Source organism: Caloenas nicobarica, chromosome 1 (assembly GCF_036013445.1).
Source record: "Caloenas nicobarica isolate bCalNic1 chromosome 1, bCalNic1.hap1, whole genome shotgun sequence".
In the NCBI taxonomy this organism is placed as follows: Eukaryota; Metazoa; Chordata; class Aves; order Columbiformes; family Columbidae; genus Caloenas; species Caloenas nicobarica.
The window spans coordinates 149,603,758-149,623,666 of NC_088245.1; the positions used below are offsets into that span (position 1 = coordinate 149,603,758).

Below are 19,909 nucleotides of genomic sequence, written 5' to 3' on the forward strand. Positions count from 1 at the left end.
GACTGTGGCAATCTCAGTGTCAATCAGCAATCCGCATTCTTATTAATATACCTCTAGATAGGAGTCGGGGGAGTAACAATAACAGACTGACTGCTGCTATATAGATTTTATAAGGTTTGCTTTCTTGTGACTATGTGTGTGTCTCTGTAGACAACAAAGCTGAAATATGCAGGTATCTGGTGAACTAATAAAAGCTGTATCACTTTAGGGAAGTAGAAAGTTTAGAACAGCCATTAATTAAAACAATGTAAGTTAGTATTTCCTTTATTATGTACATAGTGAAGTCCATGTTAGACAGCATACATTAAGGACCTGGGTTATTGTGGCTGCACACACATGCAGAGAGAAGCACGGAAAGAAGAAATTCAGAGCTATTAATTGGGATTTGCATTCTAATTTATTCTCTCCATGTAAAAAAGAATAAATACGATGCTGATGGCTCCCTGTTTTCTCCATACACAATCTATCCACAGTGTTTGCCTGCAAAGAGGAAAGGCTACCTTTGTTTCATGTGCATCTGCTCTTGCTATGGTGCAAAAATGCTCCTTTGTTGAGCTCGGCAGCAGGAGTGTGCAGATAGGTGTGAGGAATCAAAGACCCCATCTTTTACTTTTTGTCACCTCCCTGGTGGATTACACATGCAACATAATACAGTCATTACATATATTTACACGGGAAATGACCCAGAGCCTCATCAGCTCGCTGATGTGTCACTTTACGGACAGACACGCAGCGGTAATTGCTCTGATAAGAAATTTGTCTTTTTTCTCCTCTTCGCACCCCTCACTATGCACTCAGGAGAAAGGGGGACCAGCAGCCTCTCTCCTCGCATCCTTACCCAACAACCCACTGGGGCATTAAACAACCCTCTCCTCCTCTCTTCACCCTTTGTTTAAAGCAACACCTTCAAAGATACAGTCCGTGGGTAGCGGGGAGGGAGGGGAAAAAAAGGGATATTTACTTACAGAGCAGTAGCGGGCAGTTAATGTCACCTCCTGGACCAGGGACAGGGGGTCACATCCATTAACGAATGTGTAAAGAGCAAGACCGGCCTGCTTGCAGAGGAGAGCTGCTCAGAGAGCCGGGGCTTTCCACTGCCTGCCAAGAGCAGCTCTTCCGATTTCAGCTCTGCAGTCAGTGTTGTGTGGAAAGAGGCTGCTGCCTTCCCCAGCCCAGTGAAACCCCTCTCTATCATTTTACCATATAAGGAGACAAAAGCATCGGAGACACTCATTCTTTTAGGCGCTCTGCAGCTGGCATTCGACACTTTCTCTATTCCAAGGGTGTCGATACTTCCCCCTCCTAAACATCTTGTCTTTCTTGGCCCCTTTCCTAAAATAAGGCTCCCCCCCCTGCCCTCCAGCCTTTGTTTCTCTAAACCCCTGATGCTTATTAATAATGTAGCTTCGCTAAATCCAAGGGATCGCGCTTTACAGAAGGGGAGGTTTTACAGCAGCTCAAACCTAAACATTCGTAAGGCTCTTCACCCCGCTGAGCGAAGTGTTAGGTTAAAATTGGTATGAGGCTTTATTCGCTTTGGCTGCTTTGCCTTCTGCAACTCAGTGCCTTGCCCAGAGAAGGGTGAAACAAGCTCTCTCCTCCTTCGTGGAGAGGTGCACATTTTTATGAGTACCAAGCACACAGGCTTTTCTTTACGAGCGTTCAGAGCTCATTCTTATTTCTCTCCACCCTTCTTTCTTTCCAAGTTCCCCCATAGTGAGCAGGGAAAAGAAGAAAAGCGGGGGATATTAATGAAACAACCAAAAAAAACCCCCTCGTGTAAGAGAAAGCCAAAGGAACAGATTGTCTCAGCAAATGCTCAGGACCCAGCAGAGAGCCCTGCCAGTGGGCACATGCTAAATAGAGGGGGAACCATTAATCCTTCTATAAACAGGAACTAATTTTTCTGCTACAAAATCGAATTTCATCTATCAACCATTCTAGCAGAAACACATTATGTTAATAAAAACAGTGAGGGCCCTGGGAAACCTCCCAGAGGGAAGAATTTGGATCAGAAACACACAGGAGAAGTCTGGTCTCTGCCATTTGAGGGAGAGGGTGGGGAGGCATTTCAGGGTAATACTTGAGTAATGACTGGTGCTTGTCAAAGAGAGGTGCTCTAATTTGAATGCTTTCAACCTTAAGAGAAACCAGTAGGATAAAAATGTAAAGCCCATTATCTCGAGATAGTGGTGGTGTTGTTCTGCGTCCAGACGATGCAAGGTAGCCCTGGGTGGTGGGGCTTGGGTGGTGGCACAGGTGTGCATATGAGTTGGTTAAGGGTTTCTCCTGCAAAACAAACCTATGCCAGAACCCTGACCTGTATTTACTGTCCTTTCGTGCACCTGAATTGTAGTCAGATTTGGAAAGGGAATGAAATGTGTTAGTCTCAGTGCTACTCAAAATCTACAAAAGCACAGACAGAATAAAATGGTGGGAAAGGACCGTTCCTAGTTCTCCTATAAGGAACAAAACCTCCTTTACCAATACAAGTTGTTTTGATGACCAGCACTGCCCGTGGGTTGTTCTGTCTGTTGCTGCAGTCGTTGTAGTTGCATTTTCAAAACACAGGCGTTGTGCTCTGGATGACCGACCATGGGCATACGGGATTAAGCAGTTTGATTCTATGGCAATTAAAACTTATTTAAATCAAAGCTGCCTCACTCCCCAGCCACATGTCCCTGGCTCCTCCCTTGCATTTGCACTGTCAGTGGAAGATGAGTTAAACCAAACAGTGAACAATTTTCAGTGGGCCCTTAATCTACTATGGAGCTGCACCTGTGTCTTGGGGGAGCACTGATTGGGTTTCCAGCCTCATTGCTGGCTTCTTGGATGCCTTTGGACAAGACATTGCATCCTTCTGGTCTTTAGTTTCACTGTCTGTAAATATAGAGCTCAGGACAGCCAGACTCTTGTGTGAGTTGTTAGCAAATTTACAAAGGACTAGTTAGTACAGAATAATAATAATTCTTTCTTTTAAACTATTGCAACAGCAACAATAGTCATGAATTTCCATTTTAGTTACAGTTCTTACCTCAGCTCTGATTTAGAAGTGCATGTAGAGAAGAAAAATAGGTTCTAAAGGTGATTAGATTTGGGCTATTTGAGTCAGTTTATTCCCAAACCTTTCTAAAACAAATTAAATATTCCAAACATGTTATTTGATTTTTTTTTTCAATTTCCACGATATTTTCATTTCCCTATCTGTCCATTGACAGCCACTGCAGCAACTCTGCCAGAGATTTTTTGATGTGATGTGCTGGAATACAATACAAGTATTTTCCCCAGTTACAAGTTAAATTACATACTGGCTCTAGCTGAAATGGTTTACTTTAACTCCTGCAAGTCATGGGTTGGCTTTAGGAAGATAATATCACTTCTGTCTGATTTAATCTAACATCTCTGAGTCCCTGAAGGCAGAAGAATCTCTTCCAGTTTAAAACCCCATGATCTGTGGGACTGTGGGCTCATTATGGAACCTGATGCTCAGCAGCCACATCAGGACTGCATGGAGCTGCGAAAGGGATGAGGGAGAGTTACCAGGCAGCTCCTTCCCTCATTCCATGGGCTCCATCAAACACTACTCAGCATGGCAGGGGGAACCTCTGAGCTTTTGTCCTCCTTCACTTGGTCCACCCTTGCTCACTTCAACTTTTTATCTGACAATTAAATATTCATCAGTAACTGGCAAAAAGCCTCACACTCTCTTTCCCACCAGGATCAAATCCACCAGAGGAATAAAAACAAATTTATTATTAATTATCATTAAGGAAGGAAAGATGGGGAGCAAAGAGCAGAGGCTTTTTTTTTTCTGACAAGTTTAATGTTTAAGTGACCCACTTTTTATTGTTGTATTTTTTTTTTACTTCATTCGTTCTCTGATTAGCCCAACCCAGATCACCCATCTTCAGGTCTTCAGAGGAGACACTGCAATGAAAACAGGGGGCAATGTTTCTAAAAGGATGCCTAAATTTAAGGTTGAAAATAAAAGTACCATTCAGTGCCATCCTGTGGTTTAGAAACATACCCCATGGCTTATATATTTGTCATATGTGTAACATTTCTGTAGCATATATTGCTTGTTCTTCAGTGGTCTCTGCTTTACCAGGTTTAATTCTATGTGGAGAAGGCCATACCTCAAATATAGGAAACAAAATGGAAAAAGTATTCTTTTCATAGCAGGATCTCTCAATCATCTTAGTAATCCTTCAGAAATCTCACTTCAGCTACTAGGTTGATGTGGGTATAACTACCATTGCTGCACTCATCTCCTTTTCTGGCTGAAAAGAATGAACAAAGAAAAATAATGGAAAGATACAGCTGGAATTGGAATATTTCTATTTTCCCCAGTTTGAGTCACAGAGAAATTTAATGTCTCTGAGAGGGCAGGGGGGTTGGAACGCTACCTTTTTAGGTTTGAAAATGGCTAAGCTACTGACTGCTTCCCTCCACCACTATTTTATCCTGGAAATTATGTTACTTTTATCAGAATTCAGCAAATCCCTTTCTGATGCTGGAACCTGTGTAACACCAGCTTCAAATGAATATGAGAGGGTCCATTTAAGAGAACTGCTATTTTTGGCACTGCTGCTTAGGAAGTAGTATAACCTTGTGCAGATGTTGCATTTTCGTTCATTAAACCTAAAACAACAGCCAATATTAAATCTTCCTGAAATTTCATTCTCATAAGATGTTCTCAAATATGTAGTTTTCCCCAGGCAAATGAGGAATAAGCAAAGGGTAAGTACAGATCTTTTTAGTGTATATTTTCTCTCTCCATTCAGTCTCTCTGTCACAAGGCTTTTTGCAATATTCTGATCTTTTCTTCCCCTAGATGACTTGATCGTCAAGTAGAAATACCCAGCAAGGAAGAAGTATCAGAGTTTCACAGACTCTGATGAAGAAATTATGGATACCTTTGGACAATCCATTAAAACCACTGCAGCCAAGGCAGACAGGGAACTTTATGTGAAATGGAAGTCTGTCTCCCTTGAGTTGATGCAAGACTTCTTCTAATTTTGGGAGGGTGTTTAGCCTAAATCAATGTTAAAAGCTTAGTATTTTAAAAACTCCAGTCTAATTTGGAAAAAAAAATAAATCCTTGTTTGCTTTCTTAATGTGTTTGAATAGTTTTCACGTACCATCTTTAACAATTTCCTTCAGTGAATTTAGAGGAAGGTGCCATGGCTCAGTAGCACTGAAGAACTTTTGTTTTTCTATAGAAAAAGTTATATTTAAAAGGATAGTATATTGCTAGGTGATAGGAGAGATGATACTGACTCAAATTCAAGGCTGGTTCTGTGATATTAATATAATGGTCCAGGATGGATCTGAAAGCACTTTAGATCATTATGGTTCAGTTGGACAATGATTTTGTTCCATTTTCAAAGTCAATCAAGACCTTCTTTTCTATCCAGTTATCCCCAGTTTCATTCAGAGAAATCTACCTCCTGAAAAAGATGTCTCAAAGTGAATATGGCAGTGTGACACCAGTTAACGTGTGGTCTGCCGCTGTGTAAGTAATTGCACCTCTGCCCCTTTCTCCACGGACAGTTGAGACGAAGAGATGGTTTACAAAGGATGACACAGGCAGAAGGACAGCTACGTCCCTGCCCTGCTGCTTTCCTCTGTCTGAGCTGTAGTGGCAAACAGCTCTTGACACTGATGAGGGTTGGGGCAAGAATGGAGGGGATGACAGGGGCGAAGAGCAGAGGTGCTTGAGGAAGGAAGGGACAGACCACACCGGAGAAAGCTTCAAGGAGAAAGCCAGAAGAACATTTTCATCTGCGCCATCCTTACACCTTTTTAGACTCTAAACATTCCCTGAACCCCTCAGCTCCATAGTTTGTTCATACATAAACACAGATAGGGAGCCTGGTGACATGTCTTTGGAAGCGCTTTGGGATTCAGAGACAACCTCTGAGAAGAGGTGAGTGGTCTTTAGGAACGATGACTCTAAATGATGATAGTGCAGAGACCTATGCAGAGGAGCTGTTGCTTCTTTCCTTTCCTCTGGTTTCAGCTTGGTTGCCATGTGGGGCCCTGAGTATGACAAATGGGAAGAGGCTTTTGAGGTTTCTACCCCTGCGGGTGGAACCCGAGATGTCAAATTACTACAGAGTTTGCAGTAATTGCTGGTCTTCTGAACTGGCAAATACTACTCCTTAATTTAGGATTTATTCAATTTAGTATAATCATGATTTATGGTTCCCTGTTTCAGACACATGAAACAAGCATCCTATGATTGTTCCAAAAATTAATTGCTCAGTGTTTTTGATAACACAAGAGGCATGCAATTCTGTACAAAATAGCTCACATACCTAGTATTCCCTGCAGTGTTTCCAGCACGCTCCAGTGCTTTCAGGCAAAGCGCCCTTTCCAGAATCCTCCCCCTTCCACTGCTCCACTGCTCATGGCTTCTTCTCCAAGATCTTACTTCTGTGTGAATAATTTCCTTCCTGTCCCCCTCATGCTTTTTCTGCCTGCATCCCTGACATCTTTTATGACCCTCTAGAAACAGTCAACAGTGATATTTGTAACTGCCATTTCTCCTTATCAGCCAGCCAGAGGCCCTGGGAGCTTCTGAGCAAAGAGAGGTTTGTAAAATTGAGCAGCTGGCAGACACCTCAAGAACTTATCAAATTTGTTCCCAAGTCAGGAGTGACGACATCTAACTCATTCCTGGTAGATCTTTGTCTAATCTGCCCTTAAGGAATAATGTTAGGACTCCACAACCTCCTAAGTCAAATGAGCATAAGTTTTGTCAGTCCAACACAGATGGAAGAAAGAAAAAAATATTCAGAGCAGAGTTTTCAGTCTAGCATGAGTGGTTGTAAATGATGCCTAGTTTCAGGCCGAACCTGTAACTTGTAGGTATTCAGATCGTGCCTTAGCAGTATAAGAACTGTTGAGCAGAAGGGTTCCTCTAAGTCGTTATCTTGTTCTTAGGATCTAAGAAATGACTAGGGGGGAAAAGGGGGAATAGCTGGTAATGCTGTCTCCTCATAATATTCTTTCAGCCTCCCACAGCTTTTGGCTCAGGTATTTCTCAGCCTGGAGGCAGTATCCATACTGAATATCACTTCAATGAACCTGCACAGTTCCCTCCTGATCTCCTGGAAGGAAATCCACAGATTCCTGTAACAGTTAGCTCTACTCTACATTGTTAAAGAACTGTCTCCTTGTGTTCATTTTGAACATATTACCCACTATCTTCATCTGATGCCTCCGAGGTCTTACACTTGGAGAGATAACAAGCAAGTGATCTTTATTCACATGCTACAGGCTACTCACGTCTTTGTCAATCTTTATCATATCTCCCCTCAGCCATCTTTCTTCTAGACTGGAGAGTCCCAGCCTACCTAGTCACTCCGTATGAAAGCTTCTGCCTGAGTATTATCATTCTACTCAAATTTTTTTCCAATATGACAATTTACTTTTTCAGATGAAGTGGCCAGAACTTTAATATTCAATTTGCTCTTCGGCTGTTTTTGAGCACTGAGCAGTTATTTTTGTAAACCTATATAACCACCAAATTTCACACCTAGGTGGTCAGGTCAGAACCATTACTTCATAGCTAAAGTCACATTTTCCCCCATGTGCACTGCTTTATGCTTGTCTACATTCAGTTTGAGATGCTCTTCCAGTGCCCACTCATCCTGTTGCCTAAGATCCCTCTGTTTCTCAGTCTTAGCAGAATTCCACTATTAATCTCCTATTAATCTCCCTTTACTGCAAGAACTACCTGTTTATCTTTCAACTGATGTTATGCAATACATGCAAAGATCGTTCCTCTTATCCTGTGGCTGCTTACATGTTTTTAAGGGTGTTTGGTGAGGACCTTTGTTGAATGCATGGAAAAGTAGAAGTAAACAGATGCTGCCAACCAAAGATCTCCTGTATCTGCATTCTTATTATCATCTTACAGGAAGCTGATGGATTTGTAGAGCATGATTTGCCTTTATAAATCTGTATTGAATTTCTCCCGATGTATCACATTTATCCATCTTCTCTATCCTGCAAACCTACCAATCTCTAATTTCCCCAGTTTCTCTTGGAACCATTTAAAAAGGCTGGCACCCGTTAGCTAGTTTCAGGTGCTCAGTTCTAAGCCTGTTTTAAATAAAAGGCCATGCACTATTATTATTTCAGCTAATTCATCCTTGAGTCCCTTTAGATCTCTTGGTTTAACACCATCTGGTTCTAACATTTTCTTCCTGTTAATTTTGTTTATTTGTTCCATACCTCTTCTACAGACACTTCAGCTTGAAATAGATCCTCTGATGTTCCCCATAAGGAAGTGTTCTGATGTGGGAAGCTCTCCAAGTTCTTTGCAGTGAATATAGGAGCGAAAAGAATTCGTTTAGTTTTTTCTGTTACATTCATCTCTTTCCTGGGGACTTCTTTTATACCCTGGTTATGTATTGGCCCTATAGTTCCCCAAACCATTCAACTTGCCTTGAGTTCAAAAGAAGCATACGGTTGCGAATCACTTTCTTGATTACTTCAGACTCCTAATATTTTCATGTAAGTAGAAACAGTTGCCCTCTCTGATCTGGATGTAATTGGGGACATTCAGTTTTGCAGAAAGATCCTTCTGTATGGCAACAGTTATTTTTCTGCTCAGCCACTGTTTGTGCATACTACCTATAAACACGGAAGGTCTGAGACATAGGCTCAGGCATATATTATGACTGAAAATATGAGCTTAGATTCTGCACTTTGAAGCAGAGTCCTTGCTGTTGATCCTCTTAGGCCTGTGCTTACTTTGAACTCTATAAGTGCACAGGCCCTTTAAATAATAGGATTAAAGCAATCTTTTAGTGACTGATGTGAGTTTCATGTCCAACATTTCACATGGAGCTGAAAAAATATAACATCTATTGTCAGCATGATAGACATATGGATTGTGTTTGTCCCTGCCAAGTTTATATTCACATGGTTGTCTAGTGGAGTTGCTGTCTTAACGTGAACGAAATTAAAATGTTGTGAGTACAACTAAATAAAGACTTCTAACAATGATTTGTCTTGAAGATAATGTGTCTCATGCTGGAAGGGAAGTAATTTTTTTGAGTCATTAGAGAGGAGTCAGAAATCACATAATGAAGCAGCGCTAGTCCTTTCATTTATCCTTAGTGGCTAACCACAAAGTCTAGCAAGTCCTGGCTGGGTTGCCACAATACAAATGCCTTACACGACTGAGCACTGCCCGCCTGGCTGGCTGCTCCCGAAGAGCTGGTTCACAGCAATGCTGACTCTTCCTTATACCCAGAAGGATTTCTGGGAATCCAGACTCCTTACTTGAAAGGAAAAGTTCTTAACACTTGGATGCCTGAAAAAAAAAAAAAAAAGAGCCGGGGGGAAGGGACTGACTTCTCTGGCAGCAGACACAGCACTGCAGGCAGCAGAAAATTCAAGCTCAGGAGAGGGCAGAGGAAGAGCTGGGAGGAAGGCAGGCTGCTCTGCTTGGGTGCCCGCAACTCTTCTACAGCCATGCTCATGCTGGCTTTCTTTGTGAGCATGTCTCGAACCCAGAGCTCTTTGCTGTTTCCTTTAGTAAGCTGCGTATCCACCCTACGTTTGCATTTGTGAGCACAGAGGGGAAAAGCAGAAAGTAGGTATGGCTGTAGGTACTTGGGCAGGTATTCAGGCTGAGAGTCTGGTCTCAAATCCTCTCCCAGCAACCAGCACAACCGCCTGCATAACCAAACCTTACCCTGTCCCAGGCACGATGAGCTGGACATGCCCAAGCCTTTCACGTGCTGGGTCTCTGCTAACTCAGCTGCTTTCATTCAACAAATGAAGAAACCATTACCAAAAGCAGGTACCCAGGTTGAGTGGTAGACTCCAGTAGGAAGCAATGATAACAACGCTGCGACAAAGGGAAAACTATGCATGGACCCAAATGATCCCCAGCACGCAAGCTGGGTGCTCCTGCTTATGATGGTGGGAAAGGGTGGCCTGGCCACACCACCTCTGTGTGTCCATTTTGCCAGTGGAAGCAAACCAAGGGCTGCTGAGGAGAAAAGGATGGATGGACAAACTGCGCTCACGTACTGCGACCTCCTTGCAACCTCCTTGTGCCAATGACAGGGAGACCTTCTGAGGGCAACTGCATCGCCCATTCCTCTGTCCCCTCTGCCTTTCCTGCCTGCATCTGTACCAGTAGCTTGTGTTGGCCCAAACACAGCAGAGGATGGTCCACACTGTCCAACTGTAAGTGCAGCCCTGGGTCTGGCTGAGCCCAAAGCCTCCATTGTTCTCCCAAGGGGTCTCTGTCATGGTCAAAGAGCTGGCCTGCTCAAAGGATTGCTCCTAAGAGAAGAGTGGATGTGTCCATCTCATTTTTCCTGGTAAGACAATATAATTCTATGGACATCATCTGTGCCAGTTGGTCTCATGGCCAATATTTTGTTATAAACCCAAAATGTTTCTAATTGAGACAAAATTAGCTAACATAGAAACATGACAGTAAATCAGATCTACCTATTTTCCACAAGGATGTCCTTAGATAAACTGTTCCTGTGATTTCTACGGTTCGGTTGATGTAGCCTGTTCCTCTACCTCATGCACCATTTGTTCCTCAGGGTCAGGACAAAGCAGCCTTGGCCTGCTTTAGTCTCTCTGTCTTGGATCTTTTGCTGCTTGTAGTTTTGTGGTCACTTGGTCTTCAGACCAAGAGCATGGATGTAAGATCCTTGAAACAGACACGTTTGCTGATTTTTTTTCAAGTGTGTGCTGGGGTGCCAACATCTGCAACCACTGTCTTCCTCGCTTCTGTCTGCCTAAAGGTTTTCTTAAGCAGATCAATGTTTTTTTACTATGCACATCATATACTATGTTTGTGTAATCAAGTCCATATAATTATATCCTCTGCTTAGCCACCAATATTCCACAGCAACAAATAATTGTAGCCTAAGACACAAATTGCACTAATAAATCTAGATCCTCCTTAAGTTATGAATTTGCAAGTTACTAAACTGTGAGATTTAAGTAAGATGACACTACAAATAACACCATGGCTTTATTTATAGTTGTGGTATACAAAGAAATGTGAATATTATTACCATGAAGCTCAGAAATGCTTCTGCAGCCAATCTTGGAAGCCTCAGAGTAAAACTCTTATTGAATTTGATGAGATGGAAGGAGGGTGAAACAGTTTACAAATGAATGACCTTGGTATCAGTCCTGATAAGAAGTGCCAATTGTCTTTTAGAAGAGATTACTTATAATGGTTGAATATTTTCCCATCAATTGCCTTACTAACAAACTTACATATACACCTTCCATTAGTAGCCAAAGTTCTGTTATTTTTCTTATTTTAAACAGTCAGTCTAAAATAGGAGACACCAGTGTCCTAGCTGTCTGATTGTCATTGTTACCACAGTCACACTGGTGTTTTTCGGAAGCAGTTCAGTAAAAATAATTAGGTATACAAGTACAATTCATAACATCAGATTGGGAGAGTACTAATCACATGCAAAACTTCTTATTTCCACTCAAGATTTCTGCAGAAGACTTAACTTTTCCATCGCAGTCTCCAGTTTTTCAGAGAGCTTCAACTTTGAACAAAAAGGTGCATTGGATTGAGACTTTTTCAGGTAGTGTTGGCTGAAAAGTCTATTGCCATTACACATATTCAAAGAGGTTTATGTCATTTCCTCCCTGTAGATGAGAATGGATGATCTAGAAAAACATCACTGTACAGTCTTTCCTCCTAAGTTTCTACAGTCTTTCATAATCCTTTATTCCTAAACAGACTATTTCACACCCTTTTGTTTTGAGATGCAAAGTAACTTCTGCAGACTATTGCTCACCGTTACAGCCCCATCAACTGAGGAAAAAGTACTAACAAAATATTTTCACTTCCTACATGGGTTCTTGTTTCTACTAGAAGCAATTTGCATTCATCTGATGTGCTCCTTCTCCCACTTTGCACCTGGAAGTAGAATTTCAAGAGTTCCTACAGCACCAGGATAACCTTGGTTCACGTCGTGAATCTCCAGAAAATGCCCCAGAACACATCAATATACAGGAAAACCAATAAAAGAAGTAAAAATGACCATGGAGAAAGATGAGAAGTAAGCGGAACCCAGTTCTCGTTACAGAGAGTCTACATTACTAAAGCACCTGAGCTCATAAAAGTAGAAAGGGGGGAAAAGTTTCTAGGTAGCAGTCAAGGAACAGTCTGTTCCTCATCACCAAAGTGCTTTGTGTAATCTGGGCAAATAACCTATGGTGCAAGCCATTTCACCTTCTTTTAACTGACCATATGTTAGCTGATCCAAACAAGCCATCCACAATCCCACTATAGTGGATGGAGAAGGAGAGGCACTTGTGAGGGATGTTTTGTTAGACACCTATTGGAGATGAAATGAACTGCCCTATAGATGTGCTTTTCTTTTGCCTTTGAATCTAGAGTTGGATCCAGCTGTCTAGTTCAGTTAGACACCTGATCTTGGATAGCTAGAGCATGGCAGATGTGTACAGGCAGCATTCACGCTCCTGTATTCAGGCACTACATTCCTCCCTGTTTAATTGAGCAGAACTGGACACAACATCGCTCATGTTGGCTTAGAGGATTTTTAAGGCAGATGAAAGGAGGAGAGTGGAAACCCCTGGGTCGCTGCAGCTGCCAATCCTCGCTGCACTTCAGTGCTTGAGTCTGCCATCAGATCTAGCCCTTATTGCTCCTTTCTGAATTAGGAAAAAGTGCTACTCTTCTCCCCTAGGAGGATATAGAGACAAGAAATACTCAACGATATGAAATATGGGCCATAAGAGTATGTAATAAACAAAGTGTTTAACCTGTGCTCATGCGAATTCCCAAGCCAGGGCTTACACCCAGAAGTTGAAAACTTCCACAAATAAGGTTTATTCTGACAGCTTCCTCTCTTATATTGTTCTGTGCTATGCAGCACTGGCACATCTCTCTCTTTGTATCATAAAATGTGTCCTAACCCCTTGAGTGTCCTGCTGCCTTCTGCACCCAGCGCCAGAGGCTGTGGGGCGTGTTGCAGTCAATGGACTTCACGCATAGGAAATTAGGATACTGAGCATTCAAAAAACGAGATAAATGACAGAATAATGGGCTTCTGTGTAGTGGCATCTGTGGATTGTAGGTATTCCTCTTTTCGTATGGTAATCTCCAGGCATGCCAGGCTTGCTTCCCTAGCTGCAGACTACCAAAAAGGAGCACAAGTCAGTGTTACCTACTTCCCTCCAACATTAAGCATGCAAATTTCTAGTGAGACTTTGGTGAATATCCGTTAAGCTTGACAGGGAATATGCTGATCTGAAAGCCCACTGGCTTTGTTTGTGAAGTGTGTGAGACAATTTCTGTCCCCATGTCTGTGCCCATTCTACTCCCACGACAACGTGGTTTGAAGGTGTACTTATTTTCCTTTTTTCTTAGGGAGAGTTTTCCTCTCATTTGTTGTGATATGGAAGTTTCACAGAGACAGCAGGAAAAAAAATTACAAAAGAGAACACGTGCAACTCGCTTCACACAAAATTTTACTGAAAATATAAAGTGAAATTGGGGGAAAATATTTTTTCTTCTAGCTCTTTCAGTTTCATTACTTATTGGTGGCACGTGTAACGGTAGCCAGTAAATCAACCTAAAGAAGAAATGTTTTGAGTTTTATTAAGTTGATGGATCCCCTTTAAAAGAGTATGGTAGTGCTCTTTCCATGTCTGTGTCAGAGCGAGCTGAGCAAAACCAGGCAGAATCACTCCAGCTGCTTTCAGAAAAACTAGGACTCTGTGTAATATGACCTGTGCTTCTCAAAGCTAATCAGTGTTAGATGATGAACATTGTTGAAACGGCCTGAGATTTATCAGCACGAAACTGTACTCACTGTGATGTAAAGCCAAAGATAAAATATTGCAGCCAGCAATAATTCATCTCACTGCAAAACAACTGAGTCAGAGTGCCTGTGCTCTGGTTAGACAATAGACAGCTACAAAAAAGGAAAACTGGTGAGGAAAAATGTGAAAACACGCTTCGGAGGTGAAAATCTACATAAGTTTGGCACTAATAAAATTAGAAGGAAAAGGAGGAGAACTGAGCTTTGCTAAAATCAGTGAATGTTTTTGAGAAAACTCCCATTTATTTCAGTGGGGCCCGGATTTCACCCCCAAGGCAGTCTTCACATTCCCTTCTTTCCCTGGTTTTCTTCCTTGTAAAATGGCCTTTTACATTTTCTGTATTAAAGAAGTGTTTGAATGTGTCTGCCTCCTCCCAGCCTCTTGCCAGCTGCAATGAAAGGTCTGCCTTGTTCTGATAACTTGCTGTTTGGAAGGGAAAAAGTAAAGTTATTCATCAATTAATCATATTTCAAATGCTAGTTAAGAACAAAGTATTATTGTTGGAGACACTGCCTTTAGAATGGGTTCACTTTGGGAACAGGCTTTGGGTCTTTTTGTTTTATTTCACTTTTAAATTCAAATCCAGTGAAAAGTCACTGCCTTAGTATGTATGTTCCTGCATTTTTTCAAGCTAAAGGTCTTTGGCCAACATGTTTAAAAAAAAAAAAAATCATAAAAATTTCCTGATGTTTTGCTGCACATGATTGGAATGCTGCTTCTGCTTCTTGTTTTTAAGAAGGAATACTGTCGACGGACCAGTGGCAATACTTTAACACTAAGTGCTCAACGAGAACAATTTTGTTATTTTTATTGTTTTAGTCTGAGGCTTGGATGATAGACAAAGAATTTGAGGACACGAGAAAATTTCTAGTATGGGAGAAGTGAGACTATTCCATAAAAAAATATTAGTTTTGTACATGATTTCTTTATTGCACAATTTACTGCAGAGGAACATCAGTTTAGCTTAATAGAAAGATCTTGGAAAAAAGAGACCAAGTGGAGTAGCAGGACCGGCTAAGGCAGCTGCCACCTCCTGCTAGTGGCTCGCTAAGAGCCAATACTGAGCTCTCTGGTGGGACAGTCTACTTTTGGGCTCCAGCCAACTTGCAAAACTCGTCTCACCCATGCTGGAGGGCAAAAGATCGGAGCCCTGTGCAGATCTGAACAGAACAGACCATGGTCTAGCAGTGAGACCATTGCCCCTGGAGAACAGAGGGATGTGCAGAGGCGCGAGCTGTGGTGTTGGAAGATTTTAAGCTTTCCAAGGTATCTGTTCAGGGACAGTAAGCCCTGCGATAAGATATGCTTGTGTGAAGACAATTTGATATTTTGCATTGTTTTTTTCTTCTGCTTAAGTTGTGTGCTGTTCTTCACATAAAAGGTGAGCAAGCTTGATCCTAAGCTGTCTACACTGACAGTCATGGCCCCCTGCTAGATTAAGCCTGGAGAGCTTGGGTGGATGAGCCATGCTAACCGAGGACAATCACCGTGGGAGTGGGTCTCCATCACAGGTGAGGCTGAACACTTGGGGGCACCCTCAGAAGCTGTGTCTGTGCTCATAAATTGAACAGGACCGCAGGACGCTCCCAGGCATTGGGACACAGTCAACCACACTGGTTAGGTGGAGAGATGCCAGCCAGGGCTCTCCCACCTGGGCATGGCTGGGGAGCAAACTGTCCCTAGGATGTGATTTTGGATGTGGTCACTTGGTTTCAGAGGCCAGGAGTGTGTAATGGCCTGGGTACAAACCCTGGGCTGCATCTCCCACAGGAGCATGGCCAGGGATATTGCGCACACTATCATGACAGAGCCTGAGAGACAGCCCTGGGACTGGACCCACTTCTCCATGTCCACCTGTCCAATCAGCACCTGGTGTAAACACCCACCTCTCAGCTAAAGTCAGTGCATCTCCAACAGCTTTGGACCAAATAAGGACCTACCCTTTCACCTTCGAAATCCTCACTTAGGGGCTGAGCCCAAGCCCAAACACTTTGAAGTGGGCTGACCGTTCCTACAAGCCTTGGCTTTGGGTCAGGTCTAGGGAGCCTTGCTCCCCAGGGGTGCCAGGGACCTATGGTTCTGTCAAAGACCATGAAGCAATGGTCTCTCAGCATTTTGAAAAAAAGCCTTTTTAAATTTAATTTCATAAATAATGGAGTAGTAAACAAACTCTCTCATGCAAAATGCAATAGCTTTACTTCTCGGACTTAAAGTAAATTAATATTTCATACCTTTGTGTCATACTTTGTGATCCTTGGATTAAATAGACTTTCATTACAAACTGTTTATATTAAAAATACTTGCGTAAATGCATCCAAACAAATGTACACACATGCACAAACAATCTTATTTTTCCAAAGAAGTCTTCTTTGATTGGCTTCATTTGAAAATTAATGCTCTCATGAGATGAGGTTAAAAGTAATTTAATGTAACAATAGCCTGATAATTGGCATTTGGCAGTTATTGCTAATGCTATTTTACAGACTAGTTCTGATGAATTCCTGCTTTGACACTCAGTTATGTTTCAATGCTTTGCTTTCTTTTCCCTTTTCACGCAGCTGCTGTAATCCATACCAAGTGATTCTTTCAACATGAAATCAGCAGGCATCGCCTGTAATTTGCGTTTCTTTCACAGACATTAGGAAAGGGTCTGAAAGAGGGGGGAAAAGTAAAATGTTCCTTATGTCCTTTTTTTTCCACTATCTATTCATTTCCCAGATATTCATCATAAAGAAGAAATTGCTGATAGAAGGAAAAAAACCCAACAAACTAATGAAAAGCTTTCTGCCTGAAGTCATTCTGTTCGCTATTCAAACCGGGAAAGTGTCTATAGTTAGACATGGTTGTGTTCCTTGAGAACATGAAAATGTGACAGCGTATTATTAGTGCAGAAACTAAAGAACAGCTGTTAGTTAGCACCTGGTTCCCAAAAGCAGACAGGAAACACAAAGAGAGATGCTCCGTATGTGCCCTGGCAGCAGGAAGGGAACAAACATCTTAAAATTCACTCTTCCCCTAAGAAGCAAGCACTCCCCTCACGATATTTACACAGAGCCCTGAGAAATTGCCAACCCTCTTCACAAAGGCAAGGTGAAAAGGAGAAAAGGGGCCCAAAAGACAGTGAAAACCAAAATAAGTCACTGTCTTACCTTGCTGCAGCTTGGTGCTGCCTCTGCTTGTGAGTCTGCAAGCGAGAGAGGACAGGGACAGACTTGCTGCTTTATTGGATTGCCCAAACGATGTGTTTAGTAGTCAGACAGTTAGGCATTCGTGCTTTGGATGAGCTATAAATATAATATCTCCGAAGTACCAGCCACCAGCACGAGATAAGGACCGCAGCACCTCTGTGCTACCAGCCTTTTAAGGCATCATAGCTGGACCGACACGAGGCCCCCGATGGAAAGGGCTGCTCAGATCCTGAGTGGCCCTGGCCCTTTGCTCTGCTCCATTTGGGGGTGCCTGGTCTTAAAATATGCTCACCTGCTGTCGGGAGGTCCTGCAAGGGACCCCAAGGAGCCAGTGATATTTCAGGGTGTGATATCTCAATCAGATTATCTGTCAGGGTTTTGGGATTGACGGAAACACCTTAGGAAATGCCGACTGCTCTGCAGATGTAGCAAACTCCAGCTCCCCTTTGTCTGTCTGTCTGTCCATCCCAAGCGTGCAGCCTTGCTGCAGGGGAGTCTGTGCCTCATGTTCAGCCTCGTTTTACCCCTGCACCACCTCGTGTGGGGGTAGGTAGTGCCAGTGATACCATTTCACAGCAAAAAAGACAGCAACTTTAGAGATTAGCCTGAGGTCATGAAATAAATCTGCGTGGGCAGCGGGGTCACAGCTAAGGAGCGAGCTCTCTGCTCGGGGTTCCCTTCCCACTGCAACGCAGGTGGGATGGCGGGTGACGGGGACTTTCGTATATGGAAGGAGCAAGAGATTAGAGGTGGAAAAAAAAGCTCTTCCAGCAGCCCCCGTGGGCAGCATCTCACTGGCTCTGAAGGAAACTTGTCCAAGCAAGGCTCAGTGCAGAGGTGGCGTTACAACCTGCTCACCTCCTTGCCAGTGCCACGTCCAGCTCTGCATTTCAATGTACTTCTGCAGAGAAAGTTGAAGCAGAGGCGTGGCCCTTGATACGCAGTTAAACTAGTTTAAGGTGGTTTTTTTGGTTTGGTTTGGGTTTTTTTGTTGGTGTGGTTTTTTTTTTTTTTTTTTTAGGGGAGGAAAAGAAAAACCTCTAAGACGGGAAGGTGAAGAAATAGCATTGGGAAACATCCATGTGCAGGCAAATGACTCTTCTTTACACAGCAGCATACTTCTCTGAAGAAGTGCTCTGCTGTTGAACTGAGATTGCCTGTTTTCTTCCTCCTGGATGAAGCGGGAGCATTTGCTGAGGGATTTGATTTCTCTGCTGGATTTATTCATTACTTCCACAGTGTCGAAGAATCTCCCATTCCTTTCATATCTCTCTTCTCTCTCTTATCTTCAGGGTGCTGGTGGAACAATAATCTTTAGGAGATAGTGTCATGTCCTAGCTTGTCTCTGAGCAGTTTGTTTGCATAGCAAGCATGGGTCAAGCTGTGGAGACTAGATACTAACAGAAACTGTGTGCCAGGTTTTCTGACATGACGAACTGATTTATGGTTTGACATGAAGCCCAGTCAGATTTATGTTTTTTAACTCCAAACCAATGAGAAGCTGGCATCTGGAGGATTCATCCTAACATAAAAAAGCTCATAACAACACGTCCTCAGCCCTTGCCAAGCACCATGATTTGACAGCATGAGGCAAGTCTCCTGGAACAAATGACTTTCACCCATCTTCTTTTGCCCATGCAAAAATGCCCAGCTTCCAAGTGCTGTGCACAAGGAGCATGGCCTAGACTAGAGATGCAGGTTGAGGAGATATGAGAAATGTCCCACAGATTCCTGATGAAAACACTGTTCATCCAAGAGTTAGCTGTCTTTTGCCACGTGTTCCTTTAGTTACCATGTAAACTGCTCTTTCTCATTTCCCAGAACAATAAACAGTTATGAAAAGCTGTACAAGCAGCACAAATGCGGTAGTTAGGACATATGTTTGGACAGCTCTGGAAAGCCTCAACCTTTTCACGTTAGCCAGTTTTTTTGTTTGCATGATTCAAAGGTGCAGGTGACATTTCAGAAACAACCTGGATAAAAGATGGTTGTCCCTAGCCACAGCCCAGGCTGTGCTGGACAACAATGACATGTTTAATCCCCAGGTGTCAGCCCAATCACAGAGCACATTTGGATCTGGTATAAACATCGAGCAAACAGGGACCAGCTTGGGGTAAACGTGGCTACCCGACACACTTCATCTAAATACTTGAGAAGGTGGATTACAGATTGGTTAACACAAACATTACTGCTTTTGTCTCTGGAAGAAAGCAATAGTCCTATAAGGCTAGTTCCCCCACGCTGTCCCTCTAATTAAACTGTTCCAATTTCGTTTTGGATATTGTTTTATTCTTTGATGAAGCTCACTGGGGAAAGGATGACTCTTTAAAAAAGGATGCTGCCAGAAGGCTAAAGCATTGGTAACAAGTGAGGATGCTGGGCCTGATCCTGTGCTCAGGTAATATTACCAGCAGGTAATATCTGAGCTGCTCCCCTGAGATAGGCAGGGAAGTTCGTCCATACTCAGAGTGCCAGCACTTCTGAGATACAGAAGGATGGCAGGCTAATCACAGAATCATAGAATTATAGAATCATTTTGTTTGGAAGAGACCCTCAAGATCATCAACTACAACCATTAACCTAACTCTGACACTAAACCATCTTCCTAGAACCTCATCTACCCATCTTTTAAATGCCTCCAGGGATGGTGATTCCACCACTTCCCTGGGCAGCCTGTTCCAATGCCTGAAAACTCTTTTGGTGAAGAAGTTTTTCCTAATACCCAATCTAAACCTCCCCTGCTGCAACTTGAGGCCATTACCTCTTGTCCTATCACTTGTTACTTGGGAGAAGAGACCAACTCCCTCCATGCTACAGCCTCCTTTCAGGTGGTTGCAGACAGCGATCAGGTC

At 42.7% G+C, this 19,909-nt stretch overlaps 1 protein-coding gene across 9 annotated transcripts in view; it reads right to left on the reverse strand.

Moving 5' to 3' along the window:
• FHL2 (four and a half LIM domains 2) overlaps positions 1-17,101 on the reverse strand; it is a 44,199-nt gene extending 27,098 nt beyond the window's left edge. For 3 of the 9 annotated variants that reach the window (XM_065638418.1, XM_065638366.1, XM_065638409.1), the window contains exon 1: positions 17,019-17,101. The gene's annotated coding sequence lies outside the window, so the exon portion shown is untranslated. Of the gene's footprint in view, positions 1-965; positions 1,118-9,193; positions 9,246-17,018 lie in introns of those variants that run through there. The other 6 variants (XM_065638398.1, XM_065638376.1, XM_065638434.1 and 3 more) reach the window with 5 other exon arrangements.
• Positions 17,102-19,909: the final 2,808 nt, after the last annotated feature.